Genomic DNA, 19,194 nt, shown 5'->3' with positions numbered 1-19,194 from the left:
ATTTTTAAAGTGTGTGGCAAAGTCCTCAGCAGAGATGAGGGAGGTTGGAGGGGGCAGTGGGGGGCGGAGGAGGGAGTTAAAGGTTTTGAATAACTGTTTGGGGTTGTAGGATAGGGAAGATACGAGGGTTGTGAAGTTGGCCTGTTTAGCAGAGGTGAGAGCAGATTTGAAAGCGAGTGTTGCCTGTTTGAATGCAGTGAAGTCGTCTTGCGAATGTGTTTTCTTCCAACGTCGCTCTTCAACCCTGGACACTTGCCGGAGCTTTTCAGTGATGTTATTGTGCCAGGGTTGTCTATTGATACGTCGCACTCTGCCATGAACGAGAGGGGCGACCGTCTCAATAGCTGATGCGAGAGCGGCATTGTAGAAAGCAGTGGCAGTGTCGTGGAGTGAGGATATGGATACCTTACACCTCAGCTGCTGCAGAACTTCATAATACACCTCAGCTGCTGCAGAACCTCATTTACAAAAGGCCTCTTGCTCTAGGCCGGGGTCCTATGACAATATAAAAAGACTGAGTCGACTTTTCATCCATGTTTCCCCTTTGTCCTCCGTGTACGTTTCTTCCCATTGATCACTTGCAGTCTCTGTAAAGATCAGATCATTCTCTCTGACATCTGATTTTTTTTTCTCAAACCCATAGACTTGAATGTCCGAGTCTCATCCGATGTTGGTCCATCCTGTGGATGATGTTGTTTCATCCTGTGGATGATGTTGGTCCATCCTGTGGATGATGTTGGTCCATCCTGTGGATGATGTGGGTCCATCCTGTGGATGATGTTTGTCCATCCTGTGGATGATGTTGGTTCATCCTGTGCATGATGTTGGTTCATCCTGTGGATGATGTTGGTTCATCCTGTGGATGATGCTGGTCCATCCTGTGGATGATGTGGGTTCATCCTGCGGATGATGTTGGTCCATCCTGTGGATGATGTGGGTTCATCCTGCGGATGATGTTGGTCCATCCTGTGGATGATGTTGGTCCATCCTGTGGATGATGTTGGTCCATCCTGTGGATGATGTTGGTCCATCATCCTGTGTATGATGTTGGTCCATCATCCTGTGTATGATGTTGGTCCATCCTCCTGTGGATGATGTTGGTCCATCCTGAGGATGATGTTGGTCCATCCTCCTGTGGATGATGTTGGTCCATCCTGTGGATGATGTTGGTCCATCCTGTGGATGATGTGGGTCCATCCTGTGGATGATGTTTGTCCATCCTGTGGATGATGTTGGTCCATCCTGTGGATGATGTTGGTCCATCCTGTGGATGATGTTGGTCCATCCTGTGGATGATGTGGGTCCATCCTGTGGATGATGTGGGTCCATCCTGTGGATGATGTTTGTCCATCCTGTGGATGATGTTGGTCCATCCTGTGGATGATGTTGGTCCATCCTGTGGATGATATTGGTCCATCCTGTGGATGATGTTGGTCCATCCTGTGGATGATGTGGGTCCATCCTGTGGATGATGTTGGTCCATCCTGTGGATGATGTGGGTCCATCCTGTGGATGATGTTGGTCCATCCTGTGGATGATGTTGGTCCATCATGTGGATGATGTTGGTCCATCCTGTGGATGATGTTGGTCCATCCTGTGGATGATGTTGGTCCATCCTGTGGATGATGATGGTCCATCCTGTGGATGATGCGGGTCCATCCTGTGGATGATGCGGGTCCATCCTGTGGATGATGCGGGTCCATCCTGTGGATGATGCTGGTCCATCCTGTGGATGATGTTGGTCCATCCTGTGGATGATGTGGGTCCATCCTGTGGATGATGTTTGTCCATCCTGTGGATGATGTTGGTCCATCCTGTGGATGATGTTGGTCCATCCTGTGGATGATGTGGGTCCATCCTGTGGATGATGTGGGTCCATCCTGTGGATGATGTTTGTCCATCCTGTGGATGATGTTGGTCCATCCTGTGGATGATGTTGGTCCATCCTGTGGATGATATTGGTCCATCCTGTGGATGATGTTGGTCCATCCTGTGGATGATGTGGGTCCATCCTGTGGATGATGTTGGTCCATCCTGTGGATGATGTGGGTCCATCCTGTGGATGATGTTGGTCCATCCTGTGGATGATGTTGGTCCATCCTGTGGATGATGTGGGTCCATCCTGTGGATGATGTGGGTCCATCCTGTGGATGATGTTTGTCCATCCTGTGGATGATGTTGGTCCATCCTGTGGATGATGTTGGTCCATCCTGTGGATGATATTGGTCCATCCTGTGGATGATATTGGTCCATCCTGTGGATGATGTTGGTCCATCCTGTGGATGATGTGGGTCCATCCTGTGGATGATGTTGGTACATCCTGTGGATGATGTGGGTCCATCCTGTGGATGATGTTGGTCCATCCTGTGGATGATGTTGGTCCATCATGTGGATGATGTTGGTCCATCCTGTGGATGATGATGGTCCATCCTGTGGATGATGCGGGTCCATCCTGTGGATGATGCGGGTCCATCCTGTGGATGATGCGGGTCCATCCTGTGGATGATGCGGGTCCATCCTGTGGATGATGCTGGTCCATCCTGTGGATGATGTTGGTCCATCCTGTGGATGATGTGGGTCCATCCTGTGGATGATGTTTGTCCATCCTGTGGATGATGTTGGTCCATCCTGTGGATGATGTTGGTCCATCCTGTGGATGATGTGGGTCCATCCTGTGGATGATGTTTGTCCATCCTGTGGATGATGTTGGTCCATCCTGTGGATGATGTTGGTCCATCCTGTGGATGATGTTGGTCCATCCTGTGGATGATGTTGGTCCATCCTGTGGATGATGTGGGTCCATCCTGTGGATGATGTTGGTCCATCCTATGGATGATGTGGGTCCATCCTGTGGATGATGTTGGTCCATCCTGTGGATGATGTTGGTCCATCATGTGGATGATGTTGGTCCATCCTGTGGATGATGTTGGTCCATCCTGTGGATGATGTTGGTCCATCCTGTGGATGATGATGGTCCATCCTGTGGATGATGCGGGTCCATCCTGTGGATGATGCGGGTCCATCCTGTGGATGATGCGGGTCCATCCTGTGGATGATGCGGGTCCATCCTGTGGATGATGCTGGTCCATCCTGTGGATGATGTTGGTCCATCCTGTGGATGATGTGGGTCCATCCTGTGGATGATGTTTGTCCATCCTGTGGATGATGTTGGTCCATCCTGTGGATGATGTTGGTCCATCCTGTGGATGATGTTGGTCCATCCTGTGGATGATGTGGGTCCATCCTGTGGATGATGTGGGTCCATCCTGTGGATGATGTTTGTCCATCCTGTGGATGATGTTGGTCCATCCTGTGGATGATGTTGGTCCATCCTGTGGATGATGTTGGTCCATCCTGTGGATGATGTGGGTCCATCCTGTGGATGATGTTGGTCCATCCTGTGGATGATGTTGGTCCATCCTGTGGATGATGTTGGTCCATCCTGTGGATGATGTTGGTCCATCCTGTGGATGATGTTGGTCCATCCTGTGGATGATGTTGGTCCATCCTGTGGATGATGATGGTCCATCCTGTGGATGATGCGGGTCCATCCTGTGGATGATGTTGGTCCATCCTGTGGATGATGTGGGTCCATCATGTGGATGATGTTGGTCCATCCTGTGGATGATGTTGGTCCATCCTGTGGATGATGTTGGTCCATCCTGTGGATGATGATGGTCCATCCTGTGGATGATGCGGGTCCATCCTGTGGATGATGCGGGTCCATCCTGTGGATGATGCGGGTCCATCCTGTGGATGATGATGGTCCATCCTGTGGATGATGCGGGTCCATCCTGTGGATGATGTGGGTCCATCCTGTGGATGATGTGGGTCCATCCTGTGGATGATGTTTGTCCATCCTGTGGATGATGTTGGTCCATCCTGTGGATGATGTTGGTCCATCCTGTGGATGATGTTGGTCCATCCTGTGGATGATGTGGGTCCATCCTGTGGATGATGTTGGTCCATCCTGTGGATGATGTTGGTCCATCCTGTGGATGATGTTGGTCCATCCTGTGGATGATGTTGGTCCATCCTGTGGATGATGTTGGTCCATCCTGTGGATGATGTTGGTCCATCCTGTGGATGATGATGGTCCATCCTGTGGATGATGCGGGTCCATCCTGTGGATGATGTTGGTCCATCCTGTGGATGATGTTGGTCCATCCTGTGGATGATGTTGGTCCATCCTGTGGATGATGTTGGTCCATCCTGTGGATGATGTTGGTCCATCCTGTGGATGATGTTGGTCCATCCTGTGGATGATGCGGGTCCATCCTGTGGATGATGCGGGTCCATCCTGTGGATGATGCTGGTCCATCCTGTGGATGATGTTGGTCCATCCTGTGGATGATGCGGGTCCATCCTGTGGATGATGCTGGTCCATCCTGTGGATGATGCTGGTCCATCCTGTGGATGATGTTGGTCCATCCGGTGGATGATGTTGGTCCGGGTGTGACCCGTCTTTTAACTGATCGAACTTTGTCCAAAAATATGGTGTTGTGCATGAGCCTTTACTCACCATAAAATACTTTAGCAGCAGCTGTGTGTATAAGGGACTTCCCCCAGTGTTTTACCAGGGACCCCACAGCACCAACACTGGGCTCCATAGTCCCAAATATGGGCCAAGTCATTGCAGATGGTAAATCCTATTTCCTACCACTAGGTGTCACTGCAGCCCAGCAGATCCCAGCACAGGGCTGATTGCTCTTTTCCTGCCTGGGATACATCCTATAATAATAATGGCAGTAATCACTGCTGTTGGCCAAGAATTTCCTTGCATTGTGAGACACTGGGACCTTGCACAAAGCCCAATTTCCGTTTAAGCCCCCACTCCCCAGGCAGTGAGAAGCTTGCACCCCAGAGCTCCCTGTGGTGGGCGCTGCAGGGAGCCGCTGTAGTGCAGTGGGGAGCAGCACTGTGCAGGTCCCAGGCTGCAGGCTACACAGGAGCAGTGACACAGGAAGCACTTCCTCCATGGCTGCAGAGCTTCCTGTGCAGGGAGCAGAGGAGGAGCCGGAGGCTGCAGAGGAGGCTGCTGGGGAGGCTGCACACACTGCTGCAATCATGTGCCCGCACAGCTGCCTGGGAGCTGGATGTGGGGGATAAGATGTGAGCAGCAGCATGGACACCCAGCACACAGCAGGTAAGGGGGCCGGTGCTGGGGGACTACAAGTGCCAGCACCTCTGGCTGCACACCACCTGCCTCAGCCACAGGGAACACTAGAAAATCAGCAACGAAAAAAACTTTTTCTTTTGTCCCGGAGAGGAATAGAAGTAATTGTAGGAAGTGAGGAGAGATACAATGTCCATAAATATTATTGTCGTCCTCGGCGATCTGCTGCTCGTGTAGTACTACAACTCCCACCAGGACGCCAGAGCCTCAGCTGGGACTTGTAGTTTTACAACAGGTGGCAGATGTCTGGATCGGATCCGATATGTGAAAGCTCCAGCTCTGCCACTGTGGCCCCACAAAGCTGCACTCACCCAGCCAGACGGATCTGCTGTTCTGTGGTCTGGGAAAGTTGGGTAGGTGAGGATTTTACAGTAGAATTGTTTACTCTGCTCTCTCCAGATCTGCTATTCTGGGTAAGAGTTTTTACCATTTTATTGGCTGTCACCCAGCGTTCCACTGCTCTTTCCGGATCTGCTATTCTGTGGTGTGGGAAAGTTGGGTAGGTGATGATTTTACCTTTAGTTTACACTGCAAAGTTTTTGCCATTTTTTTGGCTGTTACCCAGCCATACTTTGCTCTTTCCTGATCTGTCATTCTGTGGCATGGGAAAGCTGGGTGGCAACATTTTTGGCAGTTTACCATCTTGCTTTCCTAGCAACATATACTAATAGAATACGATCTCCATAGGGGATTGCTCACATACTGCATGCTTGATATGTTTTTTTTATTTTACTGTGCGGGGAAACAAAAAACGCAGTGTTTTACCGTAACGGCAAAAATACCATTTTTGTGAGACAGGGCTATGTTCCCCCACCTTAACATTTTTAAATTTGGCAAAAAATAATTTTTTACTTTTTTTAAAAAAACCCTTTTCTTAATATTTAGTTTTTGCAAATTCATACTATAAAAAAAAGAGATTTATAATAAGGGGAATGTGCAGGCCATCTTTCTGCATGACTGCACTAATATGTAGCAGCAATCTGCATTTTTTTGTTGTACTGCTTTCTATGAGGGGATAGACGGAATGACTGTTCAAACCAAGTACAGGAGCTTAGTGCACCCTTGGTGTGGCCGAACAGTTCTGTGCATCTTCCCACCTGCTTGTTTTAAAATGAACCTGTCACCTGAATTTGGCGGGCTCTGGTAACGGTCCGATGGGCGGTGTTTTCTGTTCTTTCATGCACCCCTTCCTTTCCCGCTGGCCGCAATATTGTCTTGAATTTGATTAGGTTTCCTCCATAGTACACAGCGAAATACTTCCAGGACATAATGCTCCGGCGCATGCGCACTAATGCTTTTCGGCTTTGCCCGCAGTTGGGCAGAGCATACTGCGCATGCGCAAGATTGGATTGCATTGCGCACGCGTGTACTACGGAGGAAACCTAATCAAATTCAAGACAATATTGCGGCCAGCGGGGAAGGAAGGGGTGCATGAAAGAACAGAAAACACCGCCCATCGGACCGTTAACAGAGCCCGCCAAATTCAGGTGACAGAGTCCCTTTAAATCTATCCCGTCCTATTCTGGCTCTAGAAAGCCAGAGCTGGCAATCAAAGAAGAAGGGAATGGAGACGGTGGGACAACAAGGAGGTGGAAAGGTGCACTGAGCAGTGTGGCCACACCGAGGGTGCACCGAGTTGGGCTCATAGCTCTTCTCACTATACTGTGAGCGGCATCTTGAGCACGCCCCTGCACATTGATTGCAGAGACCGTATCTGTGCAGAACTAGCTGTCAATCAGAGTACTAGGGCGTGCTCAAAATGCCGCCCTGTGAACGCCTGCATGACTGAAAGCTGGCGGCTCCTGGGAGGAAATCAATTAATTTTCTCCCAGTAGCTGCATTTTCATCAAGGCTGTCAGGCAGCATTGTAACTAGTGATGAGCGAGCGTGCTCGAATAAGGTGTTGTCCGAGCATGCTCGGGTGCTAATCTAGTGTCTTCGGCGTGCTCGAATAATATGTTCGAGTTTCCGCTGTTGCATGTCTCACGGCTGTTCAACAGCCACAACACATGCGTGGATTTCCTAACAGACAATCCCTACGTGTTACAGCTGTCAAACAGCCGTGAGACATGCAGCAGCGGGGACTCGAACATATTTTTTGAGCACGCCGAAGACACTCCATTAGCACCTGAGCATGCTCAGATAACACCTCATCCCATCACGTTCGCTCATCACTAAGTAACGCTAAATGCCGCTGTCAATCAATGATACTGCTCACGTTTACTAGCTCTTATTGCCCCCTCCAACGTTATCGCGACGCTCCAATACCGTAACAGCCCAGTCTTGCTGAAGGTCCCTTCGCTGCCTTCTTGATACTTTTGTGAGCGACTGAAAAAATAAAGTAAAAAGATTAAAAAAAAATTAAGGGAATATAATGACTTGAATCGCCCCCCTACCCCAACCTTTAAAATGAATGACATTAGAAAAAAACATATTTGGCATCTCCAGATCCATTAAATTCCGATCGATTAAAATATAAAATTAATCAATCTATGCGGTAAATGCTATAAAGAATAAAATAAAACAATGCCAGAACTGCAATTTTTCGTTCACCACAAAACCCTATAAAAATGGAATAAAAAGCGATCAAGATGTAATACGTACCCCTAATTGGTATCAATAAAGAAAAAAACAAAACAGTTCAGTCGACGTAAAAATAAAAAGATTACGTGTTTAGGAACAAACAATGGTATTTTCAAGCTACTGGATTTTTTATTTTAACCAATGAACACATTTTTTTTTAAATCTATACAAGTTTGGTATCGCCTTAATTGTACTGATCTGGAGAATCATGTTACCAGGTCAAAAAGAAAAACCCCAAAAACAATGATGGAATTGCATTTTTTTTTTTTTACCATTTCATCCCACTTGTATTTTTTTTCCTTCTAATTTTTCAATATATCATATAATAAAGTGAATGGTGTCAATCAAAACTACACAGCTCTTCATGCAAACAAATACGTTGATGGAAAAATCTAAAAGTTATGACTCTTGGAAGGACGGGAGGAAAAAAACTAAAGTTCAAAAATATAAATTAGCGGGTGGATAAAGAGGAGCTGTCACCAGGTCGAAAGTGGATAGCGCAGTGCCCCTGTGAAGCCGGGGGATGTCCACCAGGCTTCATTGTGCAGTGACATGAGCTGACGATGGTCGCACGCATGCAGAGAGCCGGCTGTAACTGGCACTAAATAAAGAGGCCCCTATTGCTGAAACCGTATGGCGGTTTAAAAAAAAAAAAAAAAACCTGAATACTCAGGGGAGCGGTAGGAATAAAATGAGAGCCAAAAATTGGCCACTTTTGAAACTCTTTAAATCTAGTTTACACCTATTTTTGCTTAACTAACCATCCCTAGTTATCCACCCACACTTGAAAAAATGGCGAGAGGATTATAAAATTGCAAATTGTATGTATTTTTGTGTGCAATATTTTCACGACAATACTGGTGAAAACGTCTTTATAAGATCCCCACAACGTTTTATGGGCTCTCACTTTTTTTCTTTTTTTCTCACACTGATGTATGGTGTGTGTGTATATATAATATATAGATGCACATCCACCATATGGTTTCAGATATATATATATATATATATATATATATATATATATATTTTATTGTAAGATGGCCGCCGGACAGGTCCTTGAGGGGAGATGTGTATCACCGAGGTTGGTAGCTTCTTTGATGTAAGCCTGGAAAGCAGGATCCACCACGTGTAGTACTGAGAGAACGAATAGGGCGTATCAGGGCCGGGTTTACTAGCAGTCCGAGAGATGGGTGGGACTGACTGCTCACATATCCCCACCCCGGGGCGTGTTATGGCAGATAAAATGGTGACCAGTTGTCTCATTCAGTGTGTGTGACTGGAGGTGTGTAGATCTCCAGTGTGTTTGCTATAGGAAACCAACCTGAGCGGGCGATCCCACACTATGGTATGGACTATTGATTTTCTGTTTTTCACTCCATGCCGGAAAAGGCTTTTTTTTTTTTTTTTTGGTTTGCTTATGCTGAGTGGTTTATGAATTATTTTTTTTTAATAAACCAGCCTGGACATTTTGGTATAAACCATGTCTTGTGCCAACCTTAACTGCAGCTGAGTGAGTAAAACCCTACAATTGGTGCTAGAAGCACGGGCACGAGTCCTGAGGGACAGTGTGACTGCCACAGAGATACCGCATGTCCTCGGTAAAAGGAACTGCACGAGTGAAAGCAGACACCATGGAGGAGTTGATAAAGCAACTGGCGCAGGTTAATCTCCAACAGCAGCAGCAGATGTAGCTTAGGCAGTAGATGGAACTCCTAGCCGAGGCCATCCTTGGCAAGGCTACCGCCCCACCCAGTGTTGGACTGGGGTACGAAGGGCCCACTAGCAACCAACTACAGGGCCTCTCTTTTCAGCTATGTGCAAATGTGACATTATCCTCAATCACAAATTGATATAACCATGATCTGGGTAGATTAAGTGAATAAGATGCCGCCTTTGTCTGTACATAGCGATTCAAGTACCGTATATTGTGCCAAGTACTGCTCATATAAGAGGGTGGTGGCCCACTCTTTGCACAGAGGCCCACCAGAGGGTTTTCCTGTGGGCCAGTCTAAGCTTGGCTCCATTCATAGGAAGACGGTAAGGAGAGCCTAACAAATGATGATCACATGTGATGACATCGAGGCATTCTGAGGGTTTTCGAAAGGGTGACAGAACAGGAGAAATTGCCTCCGGAGCAGTGAGCTGAGGTTTTGGCACCATACCTAACGGGAACCACAGAAGGCATATTATGACCTGACCTTGCAGGATGCAAAAGAGCAAGCCAAGTTGAAGACTGAGATCTTGTAACACTTTGGAGTGACTCTGTCAGGGTGCAACTCCTATTGCGGTGACAGACCTCCCTGATCCCAAATGTTTGACCTCCTATACCTGTGGCCCAGATGCATGAGAGAATTGCGAAGGTAATGCCCATTGTGAAAGAACACCTCCTCAAAGCACAAGAGGCACAGTCGAGGTTGTACAATACATCGGCGAGGGTGAGATACTTCAACCCTGGAGATCGGGTACTAGTGCTGGTATCTACGGTGTAGAGCAAATATCTGGCCATGCCAGGGGCCCTATGAAGTAGTTGACAAGGTTGGCAATGTCAACTATAAAGTCCACCAACCAGAAAGAAGGATACCAGGTGTACCACGTCAACCTAATTAAGCCGAAGACGTGATAGGGAGCCCGTTTAAGCCCCCGTGTTTGGTGGCTGTCTGAAGCCGACGTGAAAAAAGTCAAGATGGCAGAGTCGCTGTCACGCGCCCAAAAGCAGTAGTACTGAGAGTTGCTACATCATAACAGAGACCTGTTCTCAGAATTACTGGGTTGTACTCAGGTCATAGAGCATGCGGTACTCACAGAGTGAACTTGAAGCCGTATCGGATTCCGAAGCCCACTGAGACATGATCTTGAAAGAAGTGAAGCGGATGCTGAACCTGGCAGTTATCGATGAGTCCAACAGTGGCTGGTCCTGCCCCATAGTCTTGATGCCGAAACTAGATGGAGAATGGCGGTTTTGCAATGACTATAGGAAGCTGAATAAAGTCTCCAAGTTTGATACGTATCCAATGTCCCTTGTCGATGAACTGATTAAGTGGGTAGGGCTGGCCAGGTACATTATCAACCATGACCTCAAGAAAGGGTATTGGCATATTTCCATGTCCCAAGATGCCAAGGAGACAACAGCCTTCTCAATGCCATACTGTTGTTTCCAGTACAGGAAGATGCTGTTTGGGTTGCAAGGAGCTCCTGCCACCTTTCAGAGAGCCATGGACTGGATCTTATCTCCCCACAAGACGTACGTAGCGGCCTACCTGGATGACATCATGATCTTCAGCCAGGATTGAGGAAGCCATCTGAGCAAAGTCCTGGTGAAATGGGATGCTCTACATAAGGCAGGGTTTTCCATAAAACAAAGAAATGTACGATGGTGATGGAGGAAGCTAAATACTTGGGCTATGTCGTAGGCAGAGATGAGATAAAGCCCCAAATAAAGTTGACGCGATCCAGAGTTGGCCACAACCCCTCTCAAAGAAGTCGGTCAGAACATACCTGGGCATCATGGGCTACTTCCTACGGTTTATTCCTAACTTCGCCATGATAACTGCCCCTCTGATGGACCTCATTAAAGGGACGAAGTCGGCTAAGGCTAAGTGGTCTTCAGAAGCTGAGCCTGCCTTCCAGGAACTGAAGCTAGCCCTGTGTAAACAGCCAGTGATGGTAGCACCAGATATTTCTAAGGAGTTTGTAGTCCAGACACAGACGCATCAGATGTCTGGCTGGGTGCTGTCTTATTACAAGAGGTGAACAGGGAAGAGCTCCCCATAGTGCAACTTAAGTCGAAGCTGTCATCCTTGGAGAAGAATTACTCCATAATGGAGAAGGAATGTTTGGCCATCAAGTGGGCGTTGGACACTCTAAGGTACTACCTCTTAGGCAGGAAATTCAGGTTAGTGTCAGACCATGCCCACCTGAGTTGGATGAGAGAAAAGAAGGGGAACAATGCCCGATTGACCAGGTGGTTCCTAGCACTTCAGGATTTTAGCCTCTATGTAGAGCATAGACTCGGGAAACTGGATGGCAATGCTGATGCACTGTCAAGGGTCCACTGTTTAATGGTGGACGGTGCCCAGCCCCCTGGCTTTGGGCAGAGGGGGGGTATGTAAAATGGCCACCGGACAGGTCCTTGAGGAGAGATATGTATCATCTAGGTTGGTAGCTTCGGTGATGTAAGCCCAGGAAAGCAGGTTCCAGCACTTATAGTGCTGAGAGAGTTAATAAGGTGTATTAGGGCCGGGCCAGTCAGAGATGGGTGGGACTGATTGATCGCATATCCCCACCCTGGGGTGTGGTATGGCAAATAAAATGGAGATATAGCTCTCCAGTGTGTTTGCTAAAGGACTCTAACGTGAGCAGGCGAACCTGCACCATGGTATGTACCGTACTATTTATTTTCTGTTTTTTCAGTCCGTGCCGGAAAAAGCTGCTTTCTTTATATATATAGATATATATGTGTGTGTATATATATATATATATATATATATATATATATACATACATACATACATACATACATACATACATACATACATACATAGAGAGAGAACTGTCTAAGGCTAAGTGCACATGCTGCAGGATTGCCGCTGAAATTCTTCGATACAATTCCGCAACTCCTGCCACGGGTATATCGCACGCGGAATTGGCATGCGTATTCCCGCTAAACACTAGCGTTTTGCAAGCGTAATTAGCTTGCAGAATGCTAGCGTTTTCCAAATGATCTGTTACATCGCTTGGAAAACTGACTGACAGGTTGGTCACACTTGTCAAACATAGTGTTTGACAAGTGTGACCAACTTTTCACTATTGATGCTGCCTATGCAGCATCAAAAGTAAAAGATAGTGTCCCGATCTCCTCAGCGGCGCACGCGCCGGCTTCTGTTCCCATGGATGCTGTGTGCGAAGGACCTGCGGTGATGTCATCGCAGGTCCTTTGCACACAGCATTCCGGGGAACTGAAGGCACCGCGTGCACCGCTGAGGAGGGAGGCTCCGGGGGCCATCAGAAGGTGAGTATATCACAATTTTTTTTAATTTTAATTCTCTTTTTATTATATAGCAATTATATGGTGCCCAGTCCGTGGAGGAGAGTCTCCTCTCCTCCACCCTGGGTACCATCCGCACATGATCCGCTTACTTCCCGCATGGTGGGCATAGCCCCATGCGGGAAGTAAGCGGATCAATACATTCCTATGTGTGCGGAATCCCTGCGATTCCGCAAATTAATGAACATGCGGCTTTTTTTTTCCGGAATGCGATTCCGCTCAGGAGAAAAACGCAGCATGTGCATACAAAATGCGGATTGCATTCTTTTAAATAGGATGCTTAATGTGAGAGGTTTTTTTCGAGGTTTTATCGCTTTTTTTATAGCGAAAAAACGGGGAAAGAAACCACGAAAAATCCGCAACGTGTGCACACAGCCTAAGAGTTCTTCTGTCTGTTTGTCTGTAACTTCCGTCTGTCTGTCGCGGAAATCCCGGGTCGCTGATTGGTCATTTTTAATTAGTTTTCCTTTTAATTAGAATCACCTGGAAAGCTAATTATCACATGTGTTTAAGATTGATTTCAGTGAACCATTGAGCCCTGACACACAATAACATCCACGAGTTTATTCGAAACACAAAACAATTAAATCTTTGACGCTTAAATCCTATTTGCATAATAATTTGGAACACGGTGTAAATTAGCAATAAAAAACACTTTTTTTTTTTTTCATTTTCTGTTCAAAAATAGTCTTTTGTCTATAACAAACAGATAATAGACACTATCGGCAACCAACACTTTGTCACTGATATGATACAATTCCATTTTGGTATTAAGGTTTCTGATGTTTTTTTTGATGCTTCGTATTTTCTTTGCACAAAAAAGAGCAGAGTCTTACATTTACAGCAAAGTGGAGGTGATTTCTAGAAATCAAAAGCCCACTTTTTTTACTTCATCATTTTTACCTAATTTTGACCTTTTTACCTCATTTTTTTGACCTTTAGGAAATTCGCAAAATGTCAATTTGACTTGCGGATATGTGACTTTTATGTTTGGATCTTCCCATTAGAATTGCATTAAATGCGGAAAAATCTGAACGTAAAAACGGTATATTTGTTTTTATTGTGTTTTGACTGCGGAACTGCACTGAAAAGGAATGTGTGACTGCAGCTGAAACCCATGTACCTGAGCTGCAGTACCATACACTACCACACGGGCAAGAGTGGCAGTATGTTGGGGTCAAGCACTGCCACTCCTTTTGTTCTGCTGATTGACGGAGGTCAGGGGTATTGATCGCTGCTCTTTTAACTGTTCACATGCTGCTGTCAGTTCCTGACCGTGATATTTAAACCGTTTAAAACGTTGCGCACGTTGCTTCTATTCCGGACCCCGTCGCCCCTTTACACCAACCTTTTCTGCTATGCAAACATAGGTTGGCGATGGGTTAACAATGGCAACCCGAGGGGGGCTACCAAAGGTCCCAATCAATGTCATCTTAGTGCAGTATGGCTTGTGGCTCGGCTCAAGCAGATTGTTAATTTTACTAGTCACCGCAATACTAAAGCGTGGTAAAATATAATAAAAGCGTCTAACAATCGCTGGATCAAGGACCCTTGCGGGGGACTAATTTTTTTTTTTTTTTCCCTAAGAAATACTAGAACATTAAAAAAAAAAGTTTTAATCACCCACCTTTTTCTAATCTGAAATGAAAGTTGTTGTTTTTTCTCTTAAAAAAAAAAAAGCGCATTTTATAGTTCATTATGTAAAAGTTCAATCTAGAACATTAACCCATAAGATAAGCGTAAGAAAAAAAAAAAACAACCGAAACTTCAGAATTGCTATTTTTCAGTCACTGTACCTTCCCCAAAAGAATCACTAATAAGTGATGAAACATCGCACCTACTCCAGAACAGCACCAGTAAAAACTGAGGCTCGTCGCACCGTGCCATCAACAGATAAAGAAACATAAAAATGAAGGGTCTCATAAAATTGCACTGCAAAAAAAAAATTACATCAAGATATTTAATCGAAAAATTGTCGCATTAAAATTAAAGAAAAAAATTTAGTTTTGGTATTGCCATATTATTTTTCACCCGGAGAATCACATTGCTCAGTCATTTTTACCGAAGAATGAACACCATAAAAAAAAAATAACAATGCCTGCATAGGTTGTTTTTTTTGTTTGTTTGTTTTGTTTTTTTTACCCTTTTACTTTGCAATTCTCTTTTTTGTGCATTTTTTCTTCATCTCTGTAAAAAAAAAAAATATATATGAAAATATAATAATTGCACGTAACATTGGTGGCTTTCTTAACGTTGTTTTTCCCGTCTGTTTTCTGCGGCACTGATATCTGGATGTTCTCATTTGGAGTACTGATGATGGCAGTGAAAGCGGCAACTCCGCTCCTGTAAGTCAGTTTTTCCCATATTTTTTTTTCTTTTTCATCTATAGCACTCGTACTTATGACATTCTATGGGACTGTCGACATGTTCTGAATTTTTTGCTGCCCGAGTCGTCCGTGCAAAATCGCAGAAACATGTCTGATATTGATCTGAGTTTCAGATGAAAGTAGCAATGAAAGTCTGAGTCAGTGCAAAAATCGGACAGCACTTGGCTGTCCATTTTTCATGGACTGATCGATGGGAGAAGACAAGAAAGAAAATTACAGCCACGAGACATGCAGCTGCGGGGACTGGAACATATTTTTTGAGCACGCCAAAGTCACTCTGTTACCACCCGAGCATGCTGAGATAACACCTCATCTGAGCACATCACTGGTGCTGACCCATCACTGCCATCATCTGTACTCCAGAGTCCTGATATCAATGCGGCTGAAGGCAGTAAGTAGACTGGGGAAAAGGCTGAGGTTTGGAGCCCACTTACATGCAGACACTGTGGTGTCCATCTTGTTCCCTGCCATCACCGGACCAGTCGTCCTACCCTGAATTTGCAGATGAATGTTATTCTGCTCCTCCATAGTGCTAAATATTTTCCTTTGTGTTGCAGGAGGCCTCTCTGTGCTGTCGGCTGACTGATCTGCCCGGAGCTTCTGCGCGGACTCTCACGTATCTGTGAATACGCCCCAGACTTTGCTGGCAGGTACGGAATGCTTCCTGTGCTGTGACGCCGTCCCCGGCCTAATGCTCCCATTGTCTGCACTGTTTGCTGATGCCTCTTCATGCTTGCAGTGTGTGTGTGCAGGTGGCGCGTCTGTGCGGAGGTCGCTCCACGCCTCATTCCAGCCTTATCGGCTCGCAATCTTCGCCGGTGCGGCTCATTAACCGGACGGTAATAATATATTGGGATCATGGGAAACTCCCGTAAAGAGCTGGTTCTGGCTATAGACCGACCCGTATCCCTGCGGCTCGTCACCGCACACAGCGCAAGTTAGAGATCCGCATCAGGAGGATTTTAAAAGAAGAGTAGAGATTATTTCGGAAGATATATACGGTATATATTTATATTTTTATGTCCCCATTTATATGACCTAGAACAATCCATAATGAACACAGGAATTGTAGTACCGTTAATCCAGAGCTTTCTGGTTCATGAACATAGTAGCAAAACTACATCTAGACTAATACACTGGTTTCCACACTGCAGTGTCCTGAACAAAGAGTGTCCCGCTCTCTGGAGGACCCGTCCTAATGTCCTCTCCTGGTACATGGCCCAGTACTTCTCCGTCCCCTCCCGATGCATATCCAGTACTTTTCCATCCCCTTTCAATGCATTTTCCAGTCCTCAGCGTCCCCTCCCCGGCGCATAGGCCAGTCCTCGCTGTCTCCTCCCTGGAGCATAGGCCAGTCCTCGCTGTCTCCTCCCTGGAGCATAGGCCAGTCCTCGCTTTCATTTCCCCAGTGCATAGTCCAGTCCTCACTGTCTCCTCCCCGGTGCATAGGCCAGTCCTCACCGTCACCTCCCCGTTGCATAGGCCAGTCCTCGCCATCGCCTCCCCCAGTACATAGGCCAGTCCTCACGGTCTCCTCCCTGGAGCATAGGCCAGTCCTCGCCTTCACCTCCCCGGTGCATAGGCCAGTCCTCACCGTCACCTCATCGCTGCATAGGCCAGTCCTCTCCATCGCCTCCCCGGTACATAGGCCAGTCATTGCTGTCGCCCCCACCTCCTGCATCAGCCAGTCCTCGCCATCGCCTCTCCAGTGCATAGGCCAGTCCTTGCCGTCTCCCCGGTGCATAGACCACTCCTTGCTGTCGCCTCTCTGTTGCATAGTCCAGTCTTCTGTCGCCTCCCCGTTGCATAGGCCAATCCTTGCCGTCACCTCCCCTGTGCATAGGCCGGTCCTTGCCGTTGTCTCCCCGGTGCATAGACCACTCCTTGCTGTCGCCTCTCCGTTGCATAGTCCAGTCTTCTCTGTCGCCTCCCCGGTGCATAAGCAAGTCCTAGCCGTCACCTCCCCTGTGCATAGGCCAGTCCTTGCCATCGCCTCCCCTGTGCATAGGCCTGTCCTAACCGTTGCCTCCCCACTGCATAAGCTAGTCCTCACCATCACCTCCCCTATGCATAGGCCAGTCCTCACCTTCCCACTGCAAAGGTCGGTCCTCGCCGTTGCCTCTCCTGTGCATAGTCCAGTCCTCGGCGTCGCCTCCCCGCTGCATAGGCCAGTCCTCGCCATCGCCTCCCCGGTACATAGGCCAGTCATCGCTGTCGCCTCCACCTCCTGCATCAGCCAGTCCTCGCCATCGCCTCTCCAGTGCATAGGCCAGTCCTCGCCATCGCCTCTCCAGTGCATAGGCCAGTCCTCGCCATCGCCTCTCCAGTGCATAGGCCAGTCCTTGCCGTCGTCTCCCCGGTGCATAGACCAGTCCTTGCCATCGCCTCTCCGAAGCATAGTCCAGTCCTCGCTGTCGCCTCCCCGGTGCATAGGCCAGTTCTTGCCGTCACCTCTCCGATGCATAGGCCAATTGATGCCTCCCTGGTGCATAGGCCAGTCCTCGTCGTCACCTCTCCGATGCATAGGCCAGTCCTCGCCGTCGCCTCCACGGTGCATAGTCCAGTCCTCGCCTCCCCGGTGCATAGTCCAGCCCTCGCCTCCTCGGTGCATAGGCCAGTCCTTGCCGTCGCCTCCCCGGTGCATAGGCCAGTCCTTGCCGTCGCCTCCCCGGTGCATAGGCCAGTCCTTGCCGTCGCCTCCCCATTGCATAGGCCAGTCCTTGCTGTCACCTCTCCGATGCATAGGCCAGTCCTTGCCGTCGCCTCCCCGGTGCATAGGCCAGTCCTTGCTGTCACCTCTCCGATGCATAGGCCAGTACTTGCCGTCGCCTCCCCGGTGCATAGGCCAGTCCTCGTCGTTGCCTCCCTGGTGCATAGGCCAGTCCTCGACGTTGCCAATCCTGTCCTGCATTTTAAGGACAACTTGATGGTATGAATGGCGCTCCTGAGTTCACTGATAGGCTGCAGCTCTGGCAGCCAATGACCAATATCAAATACCAAGAGGAGCGGCAGAGACTCAGTGCTGGACCCGGGGATATTGAGTAAAGTCCAGTTTGATTTTATTTAATTTTTTTTCCAACTGCAAACGTGATTTCCTGAAAGGGGACAACTCCTTTTAAAAGTAATAAAAAAAAAATATGGCTACTTCCCGATCTGTTTCTGGGTATACTTGTAACTACTGAATAAAAAGCAAACCTTTATAATCCTACATTTTTTTGGATCCACCTTTTTTAGGCTAAATTCATGCCCGTCACTTGGCTAGTAAAGCATTGTCTGTACGCCGCCATAATGGGGATTCCGGTACTTCCCGCTCTCTATTTCCTAAGGGAAGGATTCTTTACAGCAGCGGTGTCAAACTGCATTCGTCGAGTGCTGCAAACAGGTCATGTTTTCAGGATTTCCTTGTACTGCACAGGTGATAATTTAATCACCAACTCATTATTTGTGTTGGTGATTAAATTATCACCTGTGCAGTACAAGGAAATCCTGAAAACATGACCTGTTTGCAGCCCTCGAGGAATGCAGTTTGACACCCCTGCTTTACATCACATTTGTGCACGCTCTTTTTGTACGTCACAGTCGGTGACCCCGTATACATTGTGGGATCATCTGGTTTGTGTCTTTCCTGCCTCTTGTACAGGATGGGTTGTGATTTCCTCATCTCTTGGGAAGCAGTCTGTGACTGCTGTATATTGGATGAGGAGATATCGGGAGGAAGTGAAGTGACGTGAAGAATGTGGGGCATTTGTCTGTTTTTTGGAGAATTAGACCATAAATTTGGGATTTATTTATTTTTGTGCAAATTTTCACGGATACCCTATCTGCTAAGAGGCACTAACATCCTATATTCTTAGATGATGCACTGCAGGGGTTGACTACCTGTAGCTTTTCCGCTGCTGCAACTCCCAGCATGCCCTGACAATCGGTGCCTCCTGTGACTGTATTAGCTGCTGGACACATTCAAGTCCATTAAATAAAGCTGCAGTACCACACATGGCCACCTA

At 47.4% G+C, this 19,194-nt stretch overlaps 1 protein-coding gene across 1 annotated transcript in view; it reads left to right on the top strand.

Annotated features, from left to right (window-relative positions):
• Positions 1–5,004: 5,004 nt before the first annotated feature.
• DISP1 (dispatched RND transporter family member 1) overlaps positions 5,005–19,194 on the top strand; it is a 79,374-nt gene continuing 65,184 nt past the window's right edge. The window contains exons 1-2 of the mRNA XM_069768447.1: positions 5,005–5,146; positions 15,748–15,840. The gene's annotated coding sequence lies outside the window, so the exon portion shown is untranslated. The remainder of the gene's footprint in view (positions 5,147–15,747; positions 15,841–19,194) is intronic.

This window comes from Ranitomeya imitator, chromosome 5 (assembly GCF_032444005.1).
Source record: "Ranitomeya imitator isolate aRanImi1 chromosome 5, aRanImi1.pri, whole genome shotgun sequence".
In the NCBI taxonomy this organism is placed as follows: Eukaryota; Metazoa; Chordata; class Amphibia; order Anura; family Dendrobatidae; genus Ranitomeya; species Ranitomeya imitator.
This window is presented reverse-complemented; position numbering and strand designations above follow the sequence as displayed.